Below are 27,219 nucleotides of genomic sequence, written 5' to 3'. Positions count from 1 at the left end.
ATATACCGCAGAGGGAAGTACATATTTGTACATGGTACAAAGTGTTAGTACAGACTCTACACAGGAGTTCTGGAAGTCAGTAGTGAACAATAGCACAGTGTAAGTTGGCAAAGATTATGGATAGACAATTTTTTTTAAGATTTTATTTATTTATTCATGAGAGACACAGAGAGAGAGAAAGACAGAGACATAGGCAGAGGGAGAAGCGGGCTCCATGCCGGGAATCCGATGTGGGACTCTATCCTGGGACTCCAGGATCACGCCCTGCTGGGGCTAAAGGCAGATGCTCAACCGCTGAGCCACCCAGAAATCCCCTGGATAGACAATTCTTAATTTGTAGATAGTTATTGCCAATATATATACAAAAGTGCTAATCTTCACTTATCCTGCGTGAAATTCTTACTAAGTAATTTACTAACCAATAAGATTAGTAAATTGTATTATTCACCAGGCAAAACAATTAAAAATCTAACTATATAAATTCTTGGCAATGACCTGGAGTAAGGGAATGTTTATGTATTTCTTGTGGGAGTTTGAATAGGATCAATCTATTTGGAGATCCCTTTGGCAATATTCAATATTGATTCAGCAATCCCCTTTCATGTACAGAGTTATGACACAGTCTCATACATGAGGTACTTGCTTTTAATGATGATCTGAAAAGAGCTATCAAGAACTGTCTTAATGACTCCCAGGAAAGTGTCTACAAACTCAAATGAGAAAGATCAACTCTACATTAAGAATAGAAGAGAGCAACCAAATGACTTCCTATCAGTATATAAAGCCTTGTGGCCACTCAAGATATATGCAAAAATATCTCTATATATACACAAAGAAACAAGTACAAAATGTTTATCCCAGCAACGTTTGTAATAGCAAAATGGAACAAAAAGAATCTTTAATGTCCACTGATACAGGAATGGGTAGGTGTGATTGAATTCATATGTAGATTTAAAATTAATGATCCCTTTTATCATATCAACCTATACAAATTAGTAAATAGGTTTCACAAAAAAGCCATTTACAAAGTACTAAGTACAGAACCTCTTTGTAGAAATAATTAAACACAGACATCAATATTATGTATTTAAGGGTGTATATATACACGTAAATATATATGCACACACTCATATTTATTAGACACATATAGACATACGTGTAAGCATTCAGAACATAGAACACATAGTCCATTACTTTTAAGTAGAATCATTTTAGGACAGTGGTTTTCTCTGGGAAAGCAGGAGGGTTTTGTCATATGTATATGTTTTTTCCTAAAAGATATATCTAAAACAAATATAAAAAATGTTAGTGTTTGTTGGAGCATAAGTGTTGTTATATATTTTTTCCGCTACTTTTGTAAAGTGTTATAATTTAAGAAACAACAACAGAAGTCAGAAGGTGAAAGATATTATTAAGTGCTATAAAAGTACAGAGGAAAGCACTAAATTTTGGTGAAGAGAAAACAGGGTGTTTACAGAGTGGATGAAACTCACTTTAGATCTTGAATGATGCAGAGAATTTCAGCAGATAGATAAGAGGACCGGCCATTCTAAGCTGAATCAATGTTTGATTTAGGGTAGAGAAAAATATTTACAATGATATTTAAAGAGTGATGAGTGATATTAGAAGCATATTCAGGAAAATACCGCTTGAGAGAAATTTTATGGATTTTAGGAATATGAAGGCAGTAGGAAGAAGGAATTGGGTCAAAGTCAAATGTTGATGAAGTGTAAAACAGAATGGAGGCTGAGAGTAAAACATTGAATTTGAACTGATAAGAAAAGAGTCTCGGTACAGTTTGATTTAAAAGTGCAATGGGTGGGGAAGTGGCAGCAGCCATCACAGGCCTTCTTTGAGTATGCTTATTAGAGAAGAAAGAAAAAGACTAAAGTAACACCTCAGCTGGCTAGGTAAATTTTGTTGTTGCTGTCATATCTTTTGTTTTTAAGCATATGGGATACGGGTATATTTCTACTCTGAGGGGAAATAATCAGAAGAAATAATTATGAGGCCAAATCCTAGAGGACCTGGAGGAGATGGACAAGGTTATTATTATCCATAGTCCATAGCAAGGGTGGAAGAGTAAATGGGAAGTACAAATGGGAAATGACTGGGAGTGATAAAGTGATAGTCAGAGGGAAAGAAGAGGATTGAAATGCTTGTAGTAGAGGACGTAGAAGTTTGCAGTAAAGTGAGAAAATAAAAAGAGCAGAGTCAGGGTTGCCACCTTGGAGAATTAGAAGTAGTTTGGAAAGAATGCTAAAGGGAATGAAAGAGGACATTGAGTGCAGAGACACAGCCTCCTTGACACACCAGACCTCATTCCATCCTCTACTGAAGTTCCCCTCTGGTTTGTGGTGACCCAGGCTGCACTACATTGTGACAATTTGTATACCCACTTTCCTTTCAGAAATGCTCACCTACATGTGCCAGGAATATAGTATGTACTTAACAAACAATTCTCAAATGGATAAACAAAACATTGCTTTAGTTCATAAATTATATTCAAATTCTCTGTCTCTGATCCATTACTCGGGCATCAGGGACAAGCTCTCTGAATTCCCATAAAAATATTGGGGGAAAACTATTAGAAATAGGTAAGAACCTGAGCAGATGTACTGCTGGCATTCCCTATTCTAAGAGGGAGGCTTCAAAGGAAGGTATTTTAGAGTATAAAGCTGAACGACTGTTACCTCCTAACAATATAGTGACATTGGTCAAGTTGACTTTCATCTTTGAAAGGAAAAGTAGGCTTGTCATGAGGACAGTAGTCTCTCATAGTCAGTGTTCATAAAATCTTAGCTGTTTTACTATTATTTGAAATAATTTTATTCCCTTAAGCTTTGTCCATCAGATGCAGTGTATAATCACTGAGCACTTCCTGTGTTCATAGTACAGCTTGAGGTATATACCTCAAGGTTACAAGGTTAGGTGAAGGTAGTGAAGTGTTATGTTATATCACTAGGTTGCTACTTGGAAAGCTCTGTATATTTTGGAATTGAACTTATGTGTATATTCAGCTAGTGACATGAATTAGAACTAAATCCCCTTACCCTGTCAATAAGCTTTGTCATGCTGCCTTTTAAAGAGCTTATATGATGTACAGGATGCGATTTGCAAAAGTTTAAGTGAAAATTTAGGCAAAAGAGTTAGACATTAAAGGAGGAATACAGTGGCTAACTAAAAATACTCTCAAGAACTAAATTGAATATTTACTAGATGGATGTGCCAGGTTTAGCAAAATTAAATTTTAAAACCGTGCCTATAACAAATCTATGGTAGAGAACAGGAACCGGGCTCACACAAAAAGTCAAAGGGTGGAGTGAAGGAGAAGCACACCAGAAGCACTCAGTTTATATTTCCAATTATGTATGTTCCATTCTAAGAGATCTAACAACTTCAATCCTCTGTGACTTTTGTCTATTCCTGAAGTAACAAGAGGCCACCGGTGTGGTTGGTAACTATTATATGATTTTCCTTGCAAAACTCTTACGAGTCTTAAAGGAGTTTGGTGCTCCTTTACTCAAGAGAATGAACTCCAAAACATAACCTTAAATTTTCTTTGTCCTCCATCCCCCAAGAAGGAATTCTCCCCTTAAGCAGAATAATAAACGTGGGTGTCGCTTCACTCAGATATCTAAGTCAAAAGGAACAATATTTTGTGATTCCATGACAAAATCAGAAGCAACTTAAAAAGAGATCAGAATATGAAATAAGAAAACAAGAAGTTCAAATGATTTATCTGCCTATAAAATGAAAATATTCTCTCACACAAAGGGAAAAATCAGTTCTCAGAAAGGATGAGATGAAACTTTCACAGAGAGAAAAATCCTTGGAGCACAAGTGTGGAACAGGACCTGTCCTAAGATGACATTCCCTGGAAGACAGCCCCAGGGGAAGATGTAGAAATCAGATGTAGAAATCAATCCTCTCTCCCTCTTTCCTAACCTGCACAAGTGACCAGTCAGTGACATCAAAGCCCTGATCATGTCTCCTTTGGAAAGTGGGTCAAGTCACACTTGACACACCTACCTAATAAGGCTGTCCTAACACAGAAGATAAGGAATCCTTGGAAAAGTATAAAACATTAATGAATTGTGCAAGTGAGGATTGATTTACGTGGTCAGATCACAGGAGCGATGATAACAAAGCTAATGGCAGTGTTTACACAGCAGAAAACAGGTAGATGTAAAGTGAAACACTCACTGTTCAATCAACCTGATGAAGGAACTGCAGAGTGCCAAACAGCTGGGTATTTGGAAACATCTAGACGTTGATAGCACAGTTCCTCAATCTTTTTAAAAAATGAATTTTTCTTCAGAGCCAGAACATATTCCCTACAAGGAAAGCGGTTTCTATCAACACCTTTCCCTCTCCCTCACTTTTTTTTTTTAATCATAGTGGGATTACTTTTCTTTTTATCTGAAATGTCTATATTGAAGGAACTATCTATTGTTTAAAAAAAAAAAAGCAAAGACATCTTCAAAGAGTCAAGATTTGTCTTTCTTCAGGATATTTAGTAACATCAGAAGTGACAGGTTCTGGGGAGCACAATTATTAAAGGTGTCCAATAATGGTCCAATGATGAAAGAGACATGCAGCTTCAAAGGGATGGTTAGGAGGACAAACTCATTTGGCTATGTAAGTTTGTTTCTAAAAAAACACATTACCTCTGAGTTTTGTCACTTCAACCGAAATATAAGATCTATATTTTCAGGAAGGGATAATCTTGATTATTATCATTGTACTCAACCCTCTGCCTCCTATATACACATAGAATTAACTTTATTGAGACATACTCCGTACTTGTCTATGGATTCAATGGTGACCTGAATCTCTTTCTAAAATGTATTAGAATAAAGCTTACGCAGGAACATCTACCATCTGTAGGGGGGGAAAAAGAAACAACATTTTAATTCCAGAGCATGTGGCTACTGGAACTGAAGGTCCTTAATTGCGTCTTTAGAATAGGCAAGGGCATCTCTATTTATTAGGCATTTACATTCAATGCACTGCAATGTCTCTTCTCTTTGCACTTTCCTCAGTAATTGGGTGTTGACTCTGTGCCTTCAGGCTAATTCAATGCTTATGTTGTTAAGATATAGACTGGCTATTCCCGTGTGAATACTCCCTGGCTTTAGTCCATTACCCATCCTTTTTCCAGATTTCAATAATAAATAGAGTCCTTCACTCACTGAAAGAATGTCCTTGGACTTGTTTATGCTCCATGATGCTCATACACTGCACTGTTTCCTTGGCCTTTGACTTTGCAGCCTGCAAAGTTGTCCAGCAACTGGTTTCCTTTACAGGCAGCCATGTGCTGTGGTTTTGTAGAGCAGCAATCCCTTCCTACCACAACCTAATTCTAGTTTCTACACACACCCTTGCAACTGCATATACTTATCTAAAACCATTGCTTTAACATGATACTTCCTGTTCAAAAAGCATCTGTGGGTCTTATTTTGATAGAGTATTGTAATATAAATCTTCTGCTTGGTTCTCAAGAATTTCTATAAACAAAATTTGGCATCCTGCACTTCTTTATGTCTGAAAGTACTGTCACAGGCTTCTGTCAAATATAGAACTTCTTCTTCACTTTCTTGGGAATATATCAGAAATCTGATATATATACACACACACACATATAGACATATACATACATATGTATATTCTGTTAATAAATGTTAACACTCATGAAAATATTTGTATCATTTTTCCATTAGTTTTTTTAAAAATGAGGTATAATTTACAAAAGTGAGGTGCATTGATTTTAACTGTATAATTCAATGAATTTTGATAAATGCTTACAACTGTATAATTCACACTGCTATCATGATATGAAACATTTCTACCACCTTTGAAAGCTCCTTTATTCCCCTCCTAGTATGCTCACCAAAAACTGCTCAGCATTCTAACACTGCAAATTAGCTTTACCCGTTCTATACTTCATACACATGAGTTATTAGAGCATGTATCATTCTGTGTCCAGCTTGCTTTCACTCAGCATATTTGTCAATGGTGTTTCATCAATCAATAGGCTCTTTTTATTGCTGAGTATTATTCCCCTGTATGAACATACTATAATTTGTTTATTCATTCCCCTATTGATGGACACTTGAGTTGTTTTAAGTTCTGGCCATTATAAATAAAGCTGCTATGAACAACCATCAGCAAATCTTTGTGCAAATATACATTTTCAATTCTGGCAGAAAAATACATGAGAATGGAATTACTGGATCACAGGATAGGTGTAACTTCTCAGGAAACCAACTAACTCTTTATTTACCAAAGTGGTTTTGCCACTGAGAGTCCCAACTCTACCACTAGTAGAGTCCCAATTCCTTCCTACCTTCATAATTTGGATTTGTGTTGCTTTATAGCTTTAGCAATTCTGGTGGATGTGTAATGCTACCTCGTTGATTTTATTTTATTTTTTAAAAGATTTATTTATTTTAGAGAGAGAATGAGGTAAAAGGGTAGGGAAGAGGGGAAGAGACAGAGTGAAAAAGAGAGAATCTCAAGTATATTCCCCACTGAGCACAGAGTCTGATGTGGGGCTCGATCTCATGACCCTCAGATCATGATCTAAGCTGAAATCAAGAGTTGTATGCTTGAATTAAGCAAAGTGGCAGGATATAAAATCAATGTACAGAAGTCAGCTGCATTTCTATACACTAACAATGAAACAGAAGGAGAAATTAAGGAGTTGGTCACATTTATAATTGCACCAAACACCATAAGATACCTAGGAATAAATCTAACTAAAAAGACAAAGGATCTGTACTCAGAAAACTATAAAACACTCATGAAAGAAATTGAGGAAGACAAAGAAATGGAAAATCATTCCATGCTCATGAATTGGAAGAATAAATATTGTGAAAATGTCTGTGCTGACATTGCATACATTCAATGCAATTCTTATCAAAAAATCATCTACTTTTCTCACAAAGCTGGAACAAATAATCCTAAAATTTGTATGAAATAGGAAAAGACCCCATATACCAAAGGAAAGTTGGAAAAGAAAACCAAAGCCAGTGGCATCACAACCCCAGACTTAAAGCTCTATTACAAAGCTGTAATCATCAAGACAGTATGGTACTGGTACAGAAGCAGATGCAGAGACCAATGAAACAGAACAGAAAACCCAGAAATGGACCCCCAACTCTATAGTCAATCTTTGACAAAGCAGGAAAGAATATTCAATGGAAAAAAGATAGTCTCTTCAACAAATGGTCCTGGGAAAATTGGACAGCTACGTGTAGAAGACTGAAACTAGACCATTTCCTTCCTTACACCATACACAAAAATAGATTCCAAATGGATGAAAGACCTAAATATGAGACAGGAATACATCAAAATCCTAGAGGAGAACATAGGGAGCAACCTCTGTGACCTCAGCAACAGCAACTTCTTGCTAAACACGTTTCCAGAGGCAAGGGCAACCACAGCAAAAATGAACTACTGGGACTTCATCAGGATAAAAACTTTTGCACAGCAAAGGAAACAGTCAACAAAACCAAAGACAACCAACAGAATGGGAGAAGATATTAGCAAATGTCTTATCAGATAAAAGGCTAGTATTGATAATCTATAACGAATTTATCAAACCCAATGCCCAAAGAACAAATAATCCAATCAAGAAATGGGCAGAAGACATGAACAGAAATTTCTCCAAAGAAGACATAAAAAGGGCCAAAAGAGGGATCCCTGGGTGGCGCAGCGGTTTGGCGCCTGCCTTTGGCCCAGGGCGTGATCCTGGAGACCCGGGATCGAATCCCACGTCGGGCTCCCTGCATGGAGCCTGCTTCTCCCTCTGCCTGTGTCTCTGCCTCTCTCTCTCTTTGTGTGACTATCATGAATAAATAAATCTTTAAAAAAAAAAAGGGCCAAAAGATACATGAAAAATGCTCAAAATCACTTGGCATCAGGGAGACACAAGTCAAAATCACAATGAGATACCATGTCGCACCAGTCATAATGGCAAAAATTAACAAGTCAGGAAACAACAGATGTTGGTGAGGATGTGGAGAAGGGGAATCCTCTTATATGGTTGGTGGGAATGAAAGCTGGTACAGCCACTCTGGAAAACAGTATGGGGGTTTCTCAAAAAGTTGAAAACAGAGCTACCCTATGACCAGCAATTGCACTACTGGTATTTACCCCAAAGATACCAATGGAGTGGGGGGTACCTGAACCCCAATGTTTATACGGTAAGGTCCACAATAGCCAAACTATGGAAAGAGCTGAAACATCTATCCATAGATGAACAGTTAAAGAAAATATGGTATATATACAATGGGATACTACTCAACCATTTAAAAAAATGAAATCTTGCCATTTGCAATGATATGAATGAAACTAGAGGGTATTATGCTGAGCAAAATAAGTCAATCAAAGAAAGACAATTATGATATGATCTCACTCATATGTGGAATTTAAGAAACAAAACAGGATAATAGAGGAAGAGAGGAAAAAATAAAACAGTATGAAATCAGAGAGGGAGACAAACCTTAAGAGACTCTTAATCATAGGGAACAAACTAAGGGTCACTGGAGGGGAGGATGGAGTAATTGGGTGATGGACATTAAAGGGCATGTGATGTAATGAGCACTGGGTATTATATAAGACTGGTGAATCACTACCCTCTACCCTTGAAATTAGTAATACATTATATGTTTAATGTAAATTTAATCGAACTTAAATTTAAAAAAAACAAGGAAAAGAAAGAAAGAGTTGGATGCTTAACTGACTGAGCCACCTAGATGCCCCATTCTCATTGTGATTTTAATTTACATTTCCCAGATAACTAATAGTATTGAACACATTCATATATGCTTAATGACCATTCATATTGCATTCCTTCTTCCCTTTCATATGGATAAAGTGTTCTGTTTTTCATTCCCTAGAATGTTATAGGCTAAAGGAGTTTTAGATGACCTTTATCAGATTGAGATATTTTCTTGGCTTCTTGAGGATTTTCATCACAAGTGTGTGTTGAATCTTGTCAACTGCTTTTTCTGGATCTGTTGAGAAACTAATATAAGTTTTCCTTTTTTATATTAATGCAGTAAATTACATTAATTGATTTTTCAAAGATTGATTAATCTTGCATTTCTGGGGTATACAACACTGATCAGGAAGTATTTTTTTATATGTTGCTGGATTTAATTTGCTAGTAAAGTTTTGAGGATTATTGTGTCAATGTTCATGACATATATTAGTTTGTGATATTCTTTTGTTGTAGTGTCTTGTCAGGTTTTGGTATCAGGGTTATAATTATCTCATAAAATGAGTTGAGAAGGGTTCCCTCCTCCTGTATTTTCTCAAAGAGTTTGTTAAAAAACTTTTACTACTTCTTTCATAAATGTTTGATAGAATTTGCTGCTCTTTTGTCTGGCACCTGATATTTTTCCTGGCTTTATACCAGTCTATCTTTACTTTGTAACTACCACCATTTCACCTCTTCTGGTTGTCCTACAGTTTCCATTCATCACAAAAGTGTTTTTGTCGATCAAACTTTCCTTAATGCTGTGAGCTGAGAATAATAGTTCATATCCAAACTTTCATAGCCCTTTATCCCATTGATTTGGTGCTTATTCTTTTTGACCTTTGCATTTCAATGATTAATCTTCGTGTTTTATATTCCTTACAAGAGAGTAAGCTTCTTGAATGTACCTTTTTTTCTTGAACATATCTTAAAATTGTTTTGAATCAGCAGTACACAATACAAAATTTTGCATCGAGTTAGTAATTAATTTTTTATTTAGTTAAAACTAATGGAAACTACTTCTAACCAATTTAAAGTACTAGGGATAGTGTTTACCTTATGACCTGAAAAAAACTGTACTTCCCCATCCTAATGGCAAAATATATGAAATAATAACTTTTAAGACACTGCAGATCAGCATTGAAGGTGCAGGGATCCTCATGAAATGGAAAAGAAAATGAATGTCCCAGCTGACTGCCCTGGATACTTTCTAATTCACAGCACTGAAAAGGTGGAACCGATGCCGAGTCCAGTGAATTCCCTGAGTTGAGACAGATCCGAGAGGTCCAGGGAGGCCGCAGTGGCTGAAGTTCACAGCAAGAGAAAAAAGAACTTCAGAGGGAGAGAACTTTGGAGGTCTGCAGAGGACTCCCCTCATGTATTCAGTGGAGAGTTGCTCAGTGAATCTGTGTGAGGAAACTATCCAACATCAGGAAGGTAAGAGTGACTGGTGCTGACACAGGTAGAAGAATCACACTTGTTCCTCTAAGTCATCCTGGAAATCTTCATTCTTCAACAGGGCATTGGGTAAAAAAACCCAGAAGGGTCTTGCTTCAATAATGAGAAATAATTAGCCCAAGTCTAAATGCTGCTCTGGTTTTTAGGTTGGTTTACCTAACAAATTACTGTTCAATTATACTACAGTAAAGCTGTTCAAAAAAATTAAGGCAGTTGAAATCATTCAGTTGAAAATACTTTGGAAAAATTCCTCTGTAATGTAATCTTTGACCTAGTGGATATTTGGGAGTGTTTCGGGTTTTTGGGTTTTTTCCCCAAATGTTTGTGCTTTGCTCTTTTTTCATGTATTCTTTTCTTACTAATTTAACATTTAATTCTGCTTTGTCAAGAGAACTATTCTGTACATATTAATTCTTTGGATTTCATTAAAATGATACTATTATCTTAACTGAGGGATAATTTGCTGTCATTGTTTCTCATTTCAGGATTCTAAACTTTATACTAGCTCCTTCTGTTTTCAGCACTCACCAGAAAGTGACCCTACCCAGAATCTGCTTTCATTCCTTGCTTAATTCTGATGTCAATGTTCAAATTAGGTTATTCTTTCCCCTTAGCTATGCCCAGCTAAGTTTGTAACAACACCAGTACTCTTCATGTCTCATATGTCACTCCACAGAGCAATTAACAATAGAGACATTGAAATAGAACATTTGGGGGTTTACTTAGCTTAGGTGTGATTGACATTGCATAGGATGTCCAAATTGCATTCAAGCCCATGTATTCAAATCCATCAAAGAAGGTAAACTCCTTTTGGGGAAACTTCAGCCATTAGAGCAAAATCATGTTACTTGTAGATTTCTCTTCTTCCTTTCCTTACCCACCATAGATTTTTGTGATGTCTTTTATTATGCACATTTTTATGTTCTAGGCCACAGAATAGAACCATATTTAGCAAATTCTTTGTTAAGATGAGTAAAAAATACAGGCCATTAATAATCACTATCTTTGTTTTAATTAAGTTCTGCTAAGTTCATTTAGTTTATAAGTAGCTGTAAGAGACAAAAAGACCATATGTTTCTCTTTCCACATATACATATCTCTACATATTTAAGAACTTCCCCACACTTCTTCCCATACTTAATTTTTCAATAATTAACAATAGCAGCAAGAACCTACTTCCTGACAGAATGCAAATCTTCAAATAAATGAAAATTCATTTACCTTCTCCTACAAATGGATGGCCCAAGCTCCATCTATATTATTCCTTCCAGGAACTGGAATTAACTTCCATCCTGTCTTTATAACCAGTAAAGTTTGCATTAAGTTATAGTTAGTCACAATCACCCTGCTATATGAAAATGGTAAGAAAAAATAAATTATACACACATACATATACACACATATATATTAGATAATTTATCTAAATCTATTTGCATATTAAGATCTATATATAATTAAGATATTATAGATAATATGTACATATATATGTCACACTATTCTTATATATAGAGAGATATAGGTCTATAGATACACATCTAGATGGATAACTGGATAGAGAGAAGGAGAAAGAATAAAAAAGATAACAGGTATGTCCTAGAATTCTCATTTCTGCAGCTGGCTGCATAGCTGGGTTGATATACTTAACTTATTTTCTTCACTGCTCATTCAACATTCCACTTGTTCTCAACCAATATCCAGTTCATCAGGAGTCCTTTACTAGTAGGACAATCTGTATCACAAATCCTGAAGAATCTGAGTCTCTGATGGTTCACAATGTGATTAAGATCACTATACTTATACTTAACCTGAGAAACTTTTGAGTATGAGAGCTCTATTAATAATTATGCTAGTAATGGGGTACCTGGATGGCTCAGTCAGTTAAATATCTGACTTGATTTTGGCTGAGGTCATGATCTCAAGGTCATGAGATTGAGCCCTGAGGCAGCAGGCTCTGCATTCAGTGGGGAGCCTGCTTGAGAGTCTCTCTCTCTGCCCCTCCCCCTGTTCATGCTCCGTCTCTAAAATAAACAAACAAACAAATAAATAAAAAAATTAAGTACCCTAACTGACATAGGGGCATGGAAGAGTTGCCCCTTCTATGTCTGATGGCTCAATGTCATGAGAAGCCAAAAATAGCTATGTGGCAATTCAAATATCCAATTAAAATTAAGTATTGTATTCTAAAGAAAGGTTCCTTCTTGGGTATGAAGATTGCTAAACCTGAAATTTCTGAATTCAAATTATTAGTATGTAGTACAGAGAAGTGCGTATCACACTTCCATCCTATGTTTCTCCATCACTGTACTTCGATTATAGGAAAGAAACATCATATATTGGAAAGTATCTCTTAATTGGCTTGTAACTAATTTCTCACAAAAGTAGATCACTGTTTTTCAGTTCAACTTTTTCTTAGTGACGATGAAGACAGTGAATTGCATCTGCGTAAGCTCATTACTGGACATTTTTGCTGCAAAATAAGTGCCTTGATCAGAAGCTATGTAGTCTGGAATGTTATGGTGGTGAATAAGACACTCATGAAGAATGTCAGTATTGTTGGCAGATGTGTGTTAGGAAGTCAATGCAAATACATATCTAATATAAGTGCAGTTCAAATGAGGATGAATCATTGGCCAGTCCATAGTGAGTGGTCTCTAATATAACTGTCCTGGCAGCAGATAATTAGCTAGTCTCCCTGGATATACTGATAGATTGGGTACTCAGTAGTGGTAACCAGACCGGCTTTGTTGGGATCACCCATGTTTTTGAACCTATAAATAATTTGTCTCCTTTTCATTTTGGTCTCTTTTTTTAGGATTCAAATGAACCAGCACAGAGGTGGCTGAGTGCTAACTAATAAGATAGAAAGATAGATCCCCACTTCCTGAAACAAGGCTCCTAAATCACTTGTAAATAAGGATGTTAGGAAAACCTCTTGTTCTAACATTTAGTTTTCTACCAGTTCCCATCATAGAGCTCCTAAAACTCTTTATTATTTCCTAAGTGATAAAGGCACTATGAGCATCTTTTGTCCTAATATTTTGTCTTTGACCTTGGTTCCTGATGCAGAGCTCCTAAATCCCTTGGAATTTGCTAGGTACCTTTTGTTCTGAGACTACTGAAGAGTTTCTGGATGGTTTCTAGATGGAAGCTGGTCACCAGCAAGATCAATCCATGATTAAACTTGGAATTTTAAGCCCTTTCCTCCATTTTCCAGAGAGGAGAGAGGGGTTGGAAACGGAATTAATAATCAATCATGCCTACTGAGAAAGCTTTCATAAAAATCCCAATAGTATGGGGTTGGGGGAGCTTCCAGGCTTTTCATATGGATATGAAAGCATCCATATACTGGGAGAGTGACATATCCTAACTCTACAGGGTAAGAAGTTCTTGTACTTCCAGATCTTGTCTCACAATTAATGTTATCATATCCTTTGTTATATAATAAACTAGCAAATATACGTGTTTTTCTGAGTTCTGTGAGCTGTTTTAGGAAATAATTGAGTACAAACGAGAGGTCACGGGAACCTCCAATTTGTAGCTAAGTCAGGCAGTTGTCAGTAACCTGGGGACCTATTACTTGCAACTGGCTTCTGGAATGAGGAGGGCAGTCTTATGGAACTAATCCCTTAATCTGTGGGGCTTGCACTAACTACTGTTATGTCAGAATTAATGTGAATTGTAGGGCACCCAGTTGATGTCACAGAGAATTTTTTGATGTGGGGCAAGAAACACTCCACACATCTGATGTCAGAAGTGTGGTGAGTGTGGTAGCAATGTGAGAGAAGAAACACAGGAAAAAGACTTTGTTGTTGCTATATACTGAGAAGAAAGTCTCAAAGAGTTATCTTGTCTACCAGATTATTGAGAAACCAGTGAACATGTCATGCAAAAATGCATCATTTATGTTGTCATATATTGGGATTATTATTGCTACTTTCAATAAATTATTTAATAAATATTTTAACTTTTCTCAATTTTGGTTTCTAATGTAGCAAGTATCAAAATATACAACTCATAGACACATAGATCAATGGAACAGAACAGAAAACCCAGAAATGGACTCACAACATATTATATGGAAAATATCCATATAATATTGGAAATAATATCCAATGGGAAAAAAGGTAGTCAAGATAACAAACAAATGATGTTGGGAAAACTGGATACCAACATGCAAAAGAATGAAATCAGACTGCTTTCTTACACCAAACAAAAATAAATTCAAAATGGATTAAAGACCTAATGTGAGATTTGAAACCAGAAAAATCCTAGAGGAGAACCCAGGCAGTAACTTTTTTAACATCAGCCATAGCAACTTTCCAGATAGTCTCCTGCCACAAGGGAAACAAAAGCAAAAAGAAAAAACAACAAAAAACTATTGGAACTACATCAAAATAAAAAGCTTTTGCATAGTGAAGGAAACAAGCAACCTATAAGTATCTAATAATGATTGGGGAGTCCCAGCAAGCAACAGGACCAAAAAGAAGCAGGAGAATCTTGACATTGCTCTAGAGATAGATGGGCTAGAGAAGAAGATGTTGCAGTGTCAGAGAGACCCGGAGGGTATAAACTCCAGGCTCTACAGGGCAAAGCTAAGTTCAAGAGGCCAGGAAGTCTCTGGAGAAGGAGAAAAGCAACCCGATGTACAAAGCCTCCAACTATGAGAAGGAGCTAAAGTTGCTTTGGCAGGAGAACCAAAGGAAAAGAACATGCTGCTCTCTGTGGCTATCTTCATCCTCCTGACCCTCATCTGTACCTACTGGACCATGTGAGCCTGAGACTTCACAGTCAGCACAGGGTTCCTCTTGGTTCCCTGGTCACAACCAAACAGGCTCTTTAAGCTTCAAGACTACAAAGGTGCAGGCGCATTTCTCTCCAACCCAGACACTGGAGCATGGCTTCCTGACAGCCTAGCCCCTCTTGCCTCCTGGTACAGTTGTGGGGCCTGGGTCTCCAGAAAGACTTTGTGCTGGCTCCTCCCTCAGCCTAAGAGAAAGACAACAAAGAACAACAAGGCTTCTCCTGTCTGGAAAATTTTTTAAAAATTTAAAAATTAAAGGAAACCAATGGAATGGGAGAAGATATTTGCAAATGATATATCTTTTATATCATTATAACCCTTTTATATCATTATAACCCATCTTATAACCCTTTGGATAAAGGGTTAGTATCCAAAATATATAAAGGACTTATAAAACTCAACACCCAAAATACAAATAATCCAATTAAAAGTGGGCAGAAGACATGAATAGACCTTTTTCCAAAGAAGACATCCAGATGGCCAACAGACACATGAAAAGATGCTCAACAGCACTGATTACCAGGGAAATGCAATTCACAACTACTAGGAGATATCACTTCATACCTGTCAGAATAACTAAAATCAACAACACAAGAAACAACAGGTATTGTTGAGTTTGTGGAGAAATGGGAATCCTCTCACATTGTTGGTAGGAATGCAAACTGGTGCAGCCACTTTGGAAAACAGTATGGAGGTTCCTCAAAAAGTTAAAAATACAACCACTCTATGATCTAGCAATTGCTCTACCAGATATTCACCTAAAAAATACAAAGACACTAATTCAAAGGGATATATGCACCTTGATGTCCATAGCAGCATTATCTATAATAGTCAAATTATGGTAGTAATCCAAGTGTGTGTGTGTGTGTGTGAGTGTGTGTGTATTTATAGTGGAATATTACTCAACCATAAAAAAGAATGAAACCTTGCCATTTGCAATGACATAGAGCTAGAAAGTATTATGGTAAGTGCATTAAGCCAGTCGGAGAAAGAGAAATATCATATGATTTCACTCATATGTGGAATTTAAGAAACAAAGGAAATTAGCAAAGGGAAAAAAGAGAGAGAGGGGCAAACCAAGAAACACTCTTAACTATAGAGAACAAACTGATGGTTACCAGAAGGGAGGTGGGTGGGAGATGGGTTAAATAGGTGATGAAGAATAAGCAGTGCACTTGTGATATGCATTGGGTGTTGAATCACTATACTGTACACTTGAACTATTATTATACTGTACGTTAATTAACTGTAATTTAAATAAAAACTGTAAAAAAAGATACAGTTCACATAAACACAAGCTTTTGAAGGATTTCAATAAATGTTAAAAAGTTTGGGGCCAAAAAGTTTGAGAACTCCTTCTCTAAAGCATAGTAGTTATCTGCTGAGGGCAGCAGAGTTTTGCTCTAGGTACAAACTGCTTGGCACCTACATTGTGATATTCTTGTCAGGGCTTTTCAGGGCCCGCTTACAACACTCTAAACTGCCATTGCCCCGTAAGAGCCAAATGGCAGAGATGCTTGAATTGAAACCCAGGCCAGGTTAAAAGCCTTATTTTTCTCTGGATCTTACCCAAAGTTGCCAGTTTTGGGGGCTTCTGAATAAATAGTTAGAAGCAAAACAACCAGATATATTATATGTGGCCTCTAAAGTCCTAATATCCCTGCCCATAAATTGATACTTTCTATGGTAGTTGTTGTTGCAAGGTATAACAGTTTTTTTTTTTTTTTTTGCTTTTAAAGGGAATATCACAATAGACCACAAATGAATGATTTCTAAATATTTCATCAAGTGGCAGGCCCCTGAATTCTAATGGAGTTTATCTCCTGACCCCTGGATGATCCTAACAAATGCAAGTTACTAGAACACAAAATTCCTTGCTACTTTCAGCTTACCATGTCCTGTCAGCATGAGAAAATCAATGTAATAGACCAACGTGTCCTGTGGGATGGAGAATATCAAATTTCTTGCAGACTAATTACAGCTGATATAACTCTGATATAAGAGAATAATGTTGTACCATTGCCAAAGTCAGGTGAAATCTAAACTATGCACATTTATATACAGTAAAATGTGCTCAACATATCAATAGCTACATATCAGATGTTACTGACTTGCTGGTTTGCTCTACTGAGGATGCTACATGTAGCTCAGCTGCAAGTGACGTCACTGACTAAATTTATGGTAATTGTTCTCATTCTTCAAGATCCATCTATTTTCTGCACAGTCCTCATTGGTAATTTAAAGAGAGATATGATAAGGATAACCACTTCATGTCTTTTAAATGATTGATTATGGCACTAATCTCCAAGAAGCTCTCATGAATGAAGGATTGCATTTGTTTTATTATTTTTCATAAGAATAGGGAGCTTCTGGTTTTTTTTTTCTTACTTAGCCTTTTCCAAAGCTCCAACCTAATGGGTCAGAGACTCAGTATAGGAATTTTGTCACTTGCTAAGTGCATCCAGTCTAACTACACACAGAAGGACTGGGGAACAGTCATATGGTAATTTTTCTTTGAAGTAAACTTGAGCCAAAACTCCATTTACCTCCTAATCTCATAAATTCTCATTCTGGCCAGTAGATCACGAGGGCTTTCTGGGTCCCCAAAGATTAATAGTAACTCAGATTCTGGACTCAGTTATTCCAAAAATGTTGGGTATTTTCCTTTCCCTAGCACAAACCACCCTGCTATGCCTATAACCAGCATTATGTAAATATCGATTACGTTGTAGAGGAAAGTTTAAGCAAAGAGGAAAATAGAAGCACATATTTGGAAATTATTGCAAAGGTCTTCATTAAGCTTCTCCAAAATCCCTCTGCCTCTTTTTTTTTCTTCCTAAGAAAAACTGTTCCTTATCATTTTAAGATATAAATATTAAAAAAAAGATACAAATATTGCTGGAGAAGAATTGGTTAAGGAGCTACAATTTAGATTAAGTTGGATTTTATTTCTAGGGATCTCATGATCAATGAGACATCATAAAAACATTCTGATTACCACCCCTACTTTGTCTCTGACAGTTAAGTGCTACTGCCTTCTACCTCCTAGAATTTCTATCATCTGACCTACAATCAGTAGTCCTATCATGATACTAGCATCTTTTTACTTGCATCTATAGTCTGCAGAGAATAAATTCAAGGATGCTAGAACTTCTCTCAGAAGTTTACTTCTCAAAAAAAAAAAAAAAAAAAAAAGAGGTTTACTTCTCATGACTTTGTGGAGGGAATTTCTATAAATGGAGTCCGGGCTGGATGAGCTGGTCACATGCAGTAAATCCACACTTGTTCCTCTTGATTGAAAGAATAATAATGATAAAAAATATATATTTAAAAGAATAATTTTCCAGGGCACCTGGGTGGCTCAGTCAGCTAAGCGTCTGTCTCTAGATTTTTGGTTCAGGTCATGATCTTAGGGTTGTGAGATTGAGCCCCTTGTTGGGGTCTGCATTCAGCAGGGAGTCTGCCTAAAATTCTCTCCCTCTGCCCCTCCTCCTAACTGCATGCTTGCTTCCATGCTCTCTCTCTAAAATAAATAATCTTTAAAAAAAAGAATAACTTCCCACTTACAGGGTCTCTCTGGTTGGCCCTTTCTTTCGAAAGATTGACTACTCATGATGCTTGATTGGTCTGTCTATCCAAATGAGCAGCTGAAGAAATAAGCAACAATCAAAATACATTTAAGCATAGAACTGATATTGGTCAAATGGAGACCAGTTAAAAAATAAATGTGTGCCATCTCAACCCAGACAATTTTTAAAAGTAAACTTTTAATTTTTAGAGAAGTTTGAGTTCATAACAAAACTGAAAATAAGGGTCAGAGATGTCCTATGTCCCCCTTGTCCCTACCCATGCACAGCCTCCCCCAAGACCAACAACCTGGACCAGAGTTAGACATCCAATGCAGCTGATGAAACTTCACTGACACATCATGATCACCCAAAGTCCATGATTTACTTCAAAGTTCACTAATGGGTTGCACATTATATGGGTTTGGACAAAAGTATAATGTGATATCTACTATTATAGTATCATATGGAATAGTTTCACTGCCCTAAAATTTCTCTGTGCTCTATCTATTGCCTCAACCCTACTCCTTATTTCCTGGCAACTACTGATCCTTTGACTGTCTTTACCATTTCACTTTTTCCAGAATGTCATATAGTTGGAGTAATACAGGGTGTAGCCTCTTCAGATTGGTTCTTTCACTTAGTAATAAAGCTAAGTGTCTAAGCTTCTATGTCTTTTTATGAGTTGATAACTCCTTTTTTTTTAAGTGCTGAGTGTATACCCCATTGTCTGGAAATACCAGAGTTTGTTCATACTTTCACCTACTGAAGTTTAGGCAATTGTAAAGCTGCTATTAAAATATGTGTGTTTCCAGATGTGTGCTATAAACATCCGTGTGACTTTTGATGAACACAGTTTTCAACTCTTTTGTGTCCAAGGAGCACAATCTTTGGACCATAAGAGAAGTGTATGTTTAGTCTTGTAAAAAGCAGCCAAAATGTCTTCCAAAGTGGTTGTGACATTTTGCATTTCCACTAGCAATGGACGATAATTTCTATTGTTCAACATCCTTACCAGCCTTTGGTGTTGTCTGTTTTGGATTTTGGCCATTCTAATAGGTATGTAGTGGTATCTCATTGTTTTTTAATTTGTATTTCTCTGATAACGCATGATGTAGAGCATCCTTTCATATGCTTATTTGCCATCTGTGTATCTCTAGGGTGAGATGTCTGTTAAGGACTTTGGCCCATTTTTTTTTTTTTAAAGATATTTGGAAGTCAGAGAGAGGAGAAGGAGAGAGGAGAGGAGCAGAGAAAGAGAATCTTTCAAGCAGACTCCTCACTGAGCACAGAGCCGACACCGGGCTAGATATCACAATCCATAAGATCATGACCTGAGCTGAAACCAAGAGTCAGCTGCTTAAGTGATTAAGCCACTCAGGTGTCCCAAGCCCATTTTTAAAATAAGGTTGTCTCTTATTCCTGAGTTTTAAGACTTCTTTGGATGTTTATTTTCCAAATATACAAAAGATGCCCAATGAAGATACTTTTTATCATATATATATTTGCAAATATTTTTTCCTAGTCTATGGCTTGTCTTTTTACTTTATTGGCAGTATCTTTCACAGGGCAGAAATTTTTAATTTTAATGAAGTCTGGCTTACCAATTCTTTCTGTCATAGATTGTGCCTTGGTGTTGTAATCCAGGCCATTGTTGACTGAAATATTCAGTTAATTAAGCAAATGAAGAACATAATTTATCTGAATTATCATTGCCATAGTCATATACTATATGCCAGTGATATATATATATTCCTGTTTCTGTATTTCAGCAAGGCCAATATTAGCATTAAATTCCAAGTTGTTGAAATAATACATATAAGTAATGGAATGTCATTGTTAAGAGTACTTTATAAGTTAAAAATATAGGCTAAATATATGTCTTCAGAATATTCAAGCAAGAAAACATAAGCACATTTCACTGTTTACTCACAGGTTCAATTTCACTTTAGGGAACCTCTCTGCAAATCCCTTTAAAGTGCTGAGTTGAAGGAAGAGAGCTTGTTAGGAGCCTAAAGTTGGCTAAATTTAGATATGTAAATGAATCAGCAGGGTTTACTTATACTCCATAGGCAGTCTGGGCAACCTCTCTGTCTTTTTCCTCCTTACTCCATCCTCGATTAAAAGAGTAGTTCAGTTACTGGGTCAAATTCCCTGTGTTGACCTAGCTTTTTGGCTGCTCTGAGAGGGTAGAAGCCTGTACATCACAGAGAAGTGGCAATTATCTCTCTTGTAATTAAGAAGTGAATGAGACTACTGAATGGAGGTGGACATTTCTATTCTGCTGAGGGGAAAACACAGGATGAATTAAGGAGAATTTTCTTAGCATAGTATCCCCTAGAAATAGGTCCACCATTTCTCCTAAAATGGCATACAGTCCTGGGATGATGCCAAAAAAAAATTACTGGAGTTTTGAGTTAGACTGGGAATTGGAGAAACTCACACAGACCTACTCATAAAGAGAGGCCCTTGGAACAAATTGGTGCCATTTGTAATGAGATAAAAAGGTCTGTCAGCCACCTAGAATAGAATTTTAATATACTGTCGGGTGTTATTTTAGAATCAAAGATTATTGGGTACAGAAATGTATAAATGAAGTTATTGTTTTTAGCCTTATTTCAAATTGCCAAGTGGTTAAATAACAGAGGGGTTTGTTTTGTTTTGCTGCAGACAGCAGAGAACCAGTCAACTTATTTAAGTAACGGAGATTTTTATTGACCGAATAAATAGCAACAGAAAAGTATCAGGAACCCAAGTAGCTGTACAGGTTGTCCAGTAACTTCTCATTGTGTATCTGAATTTTTTTTTCTGAGTTGAAATCTCTTCCCTCTTCTAATCAGCTCTGTCTGCTAACTCAGTGTTTTCAGTCCATGATAGCTTTGACTTTCACAAGGTTCTCAGCTTGCCATACTTCTAACTCTAGGTCCTTCCATTGGTTGCTGCTTTCTAACTAACTGGTTCCTTCACTTTCATATTCCTATGAGGGAAAATGTAAGGATCAGCTAACTTTGAAGGTCAATATATCCTAATTTTATATAATTGACCTGCCTCAATTTTTCTATTATACCAACTTCTGTTTTATTCCAGTCTGTACCTATCTTACTGACTGGAAAGAGGACTGAATGGGCTGTTTTTTATATCATCATAAATATTGCAGTTTTGTTCTTTTAGCTTCAAAATAGGAAGCAGGTTTTGACCAAAACTATGAAAAATGTCTTTCTTATTTGTTACACAGCATTCTCTAATTTCTCTAGAAATCTTTAAAAAATACTGTTAAGAGCTATTAGACTTCCCAAGTTGCATGCACACACACACACACACACACACACACACACACACACACTGTGACTTACATTGTTTTTCTTTTTTGTTTTCAAAGATTTTATTTATTTATTGAGGTGGGGCGGGGGGCAGAGACCAGGCAAAGGGAGAAGCAGGTCCCATGCAGGGAGCCTGATGTGGGACTCCATCCCAGGTCTCCAGGATCACACCCCAGGCTGCAGGCGGCGCTAAACTGCTGCGCCACGGGGGTTGCCCTGTTTTTCTATTAGTAGCCTAATTGACCTGGAGGAAGCTTCCCCCTTCCTCATATTTATCTTTCTTGGCTACAGGGAAACACTTGGGTCTTTCCTCACCATACTGGCAGCTGGAGTACATGGAGATGGTTTGAGGCCAAATGACCAGACATCTGTACTGGTCTGTTGGACAACAGTGCTGGACAATACTCAGTGACTTTTGATGATTAGCATTTACTTCTTGTATGTGTGTGGGGTCAGCTATTTTACCTAGAATAAAAGTCTCACAGTCAATGTTAGTTCACTGCTTCTCACTGTACACAGCTTCTGAAAGACTGGCTACCTTCCAGAACTACCTTAGGGAAGAGGGCTGTGGATCTCTATTATTCCTTCTCTCCACCTTACTCTATTGTTTTCCCTGACCTACATCTCCAGGAGTTTTAGAGGCTCAAGAGGGAGACTGTTCAGCCTCCTCTTTGCCTTCCCCACTCAAACACAGCTCTCTAATTTAGAGGTATCTCTTTTCTAGCCTAGTAGGTAGATATGTATTTAAATTCTTGGCCTCCTCAGGAAGCTGTTAATTTTGTTCTATTTTTCTTTATCATTTTGTTTTTAAATTGTTTTCTACAATGAACATGTTATTTTTGTATTAAGTTAAAAGAAGAAAGCCCACTTGATTTTTATATAAAAAATGCTTAGTATATGATATCTGAGTCAATATGCCCATGTCATGAATCAAAGTTGGAGAAATAATTTATTTTATAAATAAATCCATGAAGATGTGACATTATGCATTTAGAAAATCCCACAGATAATCTAATGTCACTTGACAGAAGTCACTTGTTTTTCTATTTCCTGACTGACAATGAAGTAGTCCCCTCATAGCCATCTGACCACCTCCAATTCCATCCAGCTACTATTGACCTCTGCCCTGCTCACAGGATTCACATCATCTTATTAATAATGATGCTTTATAAAACATCAGTATATACTATTGAGAAAAGGCCTAGTATATGCCCTAATGCCTCAAAATAAATGTGAGTTACTCCATTGCCCCTCATAGAGGGAGGACTCATTTTGTACTCACTTCAGATAGTGAAAGTAAAGACTTTATTTTCTTAAAGAGAACTGTAGTCAGTATTTATCCCCCTAAAGAGGTGTTTTGTGAAGTCCTCAGTCATCCTAGCACTTTGGAAATTTCTCCCTTAGGGAACCTCTCACTCTGTGTATGTATGAGCGTGGCTCTGTTACTATAATTAGCCAAAGGAAAGGAAGGTAAATGCTTTAAAACTAAGGAACCTATAAAAGTAATGTTAATGTAAATAGCAGATTTTTGGCCATCAATGTTTTAGCAATTGGAGGTATACTCTTGGCAACTGGCAATCACAGATCAGCTTTATACTTCTCTCTTATACCCACTCCTCCAAATGGATGTAAACAGATGATGCTGAAGCAATGGTGCCCAAATGATAAAAACAAGAATATATCCCCAGCATCAAATTTCTAATCATAGTCATTTCAGACATGAAAATGAATTTCCTTGTTTAGCAGCTACATTGACTTAATGATTTTATGGTAAAATAGTACATAGATACCTTAGTTATGTAGTTGAATAAATAAATTGAAATACAGAGTAAGTATGGGTTGAAAACCAATCATTGGAGATATACATAAGGTCACATCTTATAGCAAAAATACTAACAACACTCATAATGAGACCTTTGTCCTGAAATTATGCTAAATGAACTTGGGAGCCAATTCTGTAAGTTTTGTGAGTTTTCCTTTAGCTTTCAGAAGAGAATAGCAAGTAGCTACATACCTACTAGGAAAAACCACAAAGACATATATGTATCTGTGCCTACACATGCCTATTGATACAAACTTGTATCCACATAAGCAGTCTAATGCATAAATCAGAAGTCATCAGTTCTTTTAACTCCACCACTTGACTGGAAAGAGGACTGAATGGGCTGTTTTTTATATCATCATAAATATTGCAGTTTTGTTCTTTTAGCTTCAAAATAGGAAGCAGGTTTTGACCAAAACTATGAAAAATGTCTTTCTTATTTGTTACACAGCATTCTCTAATTTCTCTAGAAATCTTTAAAAAATAAATATGCAATGAAATAAACAAGCAAGCAAATAAATTTTACATTTTACACTATGTAATGCTTTTAAAACTAAAAAAAAAAAAAAAGTTTTCATACAACACAAATTTCATCAACAAACCAGCAAACTCCAAGAGGGAAGGGACTTGGATGGCTGCTTGTTTGGTTAGTTTATTTTATTGCTATATTCCAAGTACCTTAATCAGTTTTTAGCATATGGTCTAAAACTCAGTAAATATTTGGTGAAGGAATAAATCCCTCATGAATGAATTCTTTATGATATTTTTTTCACAAAATTCATGGTCAAGAAAACCCTATTTTTGGGGGGGCATCTGCATCAGCTTTCACCACTAAAAAAATGTATTTCCCAAACCAGAGAATGGTAAGAACTGTGTGCCACTGAGTCAGACTGTGACCACACTTTGAAAATTCAAGCAAAGCAAATGGACACTTGGGGTCATTTGGATCAGTAGATTAGAAGGATATTTAACACTTTTAAAACTAAGGAAAGTTTTCACACATCAAATATTTCATCAGCAAGTAGCAGGAGATTAGAAGTATATTTTCAATCAAGATGCTTCTTCTAACTATGGAAAGAACACTGTACCTGTGAAGAAATTAAAAATTTAGAGGAAGTAGAGACATATGTAAAATATGTTAAATATAAAACCTTTAGCTAAAGGACAGTCAGTGTCAGGATTTTAGCATAGAGATCATGGGGAAAATAGCAAAAAGAAAGAGAATATAAGAATATGGGAAATCATCAAAATAACAGCAAGGGGCAGTCTCACCTCACTTCCACAAGTTGCCAGGTTGATTGGTTCTCAAAAGAAGTTGAGGACCTGAACCTTTGAAACACAACTCAATAGAAAGTATTGATTCTAGCACCTAGGACAGTGCCTGCCACGTAGGAAAAACTCAATAAATATTTGTGGAAAGGCAAGATGATGAAATTCCCTTATTCTCAGTCCATCTGTTTTCAGGGATCCAAAGGAAAAAACATAATTATGATTATGGCAACTTAATTACCATGGAAAATAAAACTGTAGTACTTCATGAGGGCATGGACTTAATCTGTTGTTTTCCCACTGCATCCTCAATGTCTTGAATAGTGCCTGGCTCATATAACATGCTAAGTGAATATTTGTTAATAATAATAATAATAATAGTAAATTGATAATAACAAATATCAAAAGTCTACATAGCTTGGAATCAGCCTACATTATAATAGCATAATGCCCCCCATCCCTGCACCTGAAATAGTTCCTTTGGTATTTCACCATTTGCTAGAGTATAGAAATAATTCCTTCAGATGAAACACTGTTCTTTCTCTGTAAATCTCACTTAAAATGAAAATATCCATTACAAAAATAACAGAATAATTTCCTATCACTTTAATGTTAACCTTTGCAATGAAATTCTCATTTCCTCTTAGGACATGGAGCTCCCAGGTGAGTTTCTAATGTTTCCCCTTGGGCCAATGTCTCCTAATTCCTCATGTCAACCAGGAAAATTATAGAAAAAGGAATTTCTATTTTTCCATAAATCATATTTGAAAAATGGCATTGAATATTCCATGCCAGCGGTCGTGCCTCATTAGGATAGGATAAGAAGACAGCTGTTTCAAGCAAGCTGCAGAAAGTAATTAAGTGAGAGACAGTAGGAGAAAAAATTCTTTTTAATCTTTAACTTTGGAGTATCCAGTGTTCTAATATGCTAAGTAGTCTTGTCAACTAATCAACTTTAAAAATCCCACTTGCATGGCCACTTAAAAGAGAGCTTTTCATTAAACTCTGTTCCAAGATTCTAGGGCATCACTTCACATCTGTCTTCTTTCTCACATCACATCTGCCTTCTCTCTAAGTCTGAGATCAGAGTGATCTGTTCCTGGTAATCTTCCCTCTTAAATCTTGAAATTGACCAAGCAATTTAACAAACTCTTTTCTTATCACTTGGGATTGGTGAAACCAGTGTCTGAGTGTAATAAACTCCCCTATCCTGAGTGTTTCTCCAAGGTCTGTCTGGAGACTAGATCTGGCATTCCTGTCTAGCTCAAGAATCAGGTCCCCATAGATGGTTTATGGGTTAAAGGCAAAGCACAGAGTCATTTTGAAGGCATGAGCAGGATAATGCAAGAAAAATTATAAAGTTGGTCAAGTGTGTCTTTATTATCATCCTAGCATCTCTTTAACCTTTTCCATATATATTTTTTAAAAAGTTTAATTTATTTGAGAGACACAAAGAGAAAGAGAGCATGCCTACATGATGAGGGGAGAGATAAGGGAGAGAGAGAAGCAGACTCTTGAGAGAGCAGGACTCAATCCCAGGACCCTGGAATCATCACCTGAGCCAAAGGCAGTCACTTAACTGAGCCACCCAGATGCCCACCTTTTCTACACTTTTTGGAGCCCTCCCCTAAACTCCATATGCATACAGAAGCATACTGAACATCAGTGGTGAACTTTATTAGCAATCTCTTTTTTGGTGAAATCATTTTGGCCATCCCATCACAGTAATGTCCCCTAACCCTCTTGGGTGCCTAATCCAGGACTAATGGGTTTGCCAGACATGGGATGTTCCCTGATAAAATGAGGAAAGTCCTGGGCAAAGTAGAATGGTTGGTCGCCTTAATCCCGGGAGAAATGATTTGCCTAGAATAGTGCTGTGCAATGCCTTTATTTACTGCGATGCCCTCTCCCCTCCTAGCCACACATGCTTCATCTAGATGACCTTTACTAACCCTCTAGCCTTCATCCAAGTCATCATTTTCTCTAGGAAAACTTCCTGGACTTCCCTAAGACTGGCATATGCCTATGTTTACAAGTTTGTGCCATTACCCTGGGTTTAACTCCTTTGGTAATACTTAACTTTTACCTTAATTTACATCCCTCAGTTTCTTATGGCCAGGCAACTTATCATGTTTATTACTGTAACCTCATATTTACTACATTTTTTGAGAGATGACAGCGAGGTCTGATAATATCTGCTATAAAGAAAAAAATGC

At 36.7% G+C, this 27,219-nt stretch overlaps 1 protein-coding gene, 1 long non-coding RNA gene and 1 pseudogene across 25 annotated transcripts in view; 2 read left to right on the top strand and 1 right to left on the bottom strand.

The window, feature by feature from the left end:
• LOC144315690 (uncharacterized) overlaps positions 1–27,219 on the bottom strand; it is a 317,078-nt gene that overhangs the window by 64,230 nt on the left and 225,629 nt on the right. The window contains exons 6-7 of one of the 22 annotated variants that reach the window (XR_013381466.1): positions 22,228–24,822; positions 21,268–21,569 (exon numbers count right to left, since the gene is read on the bottom strand). The exons of 16 other annotated variants lie outside the window; for them this stretch is intronic. The gene's annotated coding sequence lies outside the window, so the exon portion shown is untranslated. Of the gene's footprint in view, positions 1–11,329; positions 11,522–21,267; positions 21,570–22,227; positions 24,823–27,219 lie in introns of those variants that run through there. 5 more of the 22 variants (XR_013381469.1, XR_013381476.1, XR_013381474.1 and 2 more) reach the window with 5 other exon arrangements.
• LOC144315691 (uncharacterized) overlaps positions 1–27,219 on the top strand; it is a 107,718-nt gene that overhangs the window by 13,909 nt on the left and 66,590 nt on the right. For all 3 annotated transcript variants that reach the window (XR_013381490.1, XR_013381489.1, XR_013381488.1), the window contains one exon: positions 9,989–10,204. This is a non-coding gene — a long non-coding RNA (uncharacterized LOC144315691). The remainder of the gene's footprint in view (positions 1–9,988; positions 10,205–27,219) is intronic.
• On the top strand, positions 11,765–15,641 carry LOC144315312 (coiled-coil domain-containing protein 167-like; annotated as a pseudogene).

The sequence above is a fragment of the Canis aureus genome, chromosome 6 (genome assembly GCF_053574225.1).
Source record: "Canis aureus isolate CA01 chromosome 6, VMU_Caureus_v.1.0, whole genome shotgun sequence".
Classification (NCBI taxonomy): Eukaryota; Metazoa; Chordata; class Mammalia; order Carnivora; family Canidae; genus Canis; species Canis aureus.
Note: the sequence above shows the minus strand (reverse complement) of the source record. Positions and strands in the feature narration are given on the sequence as shown.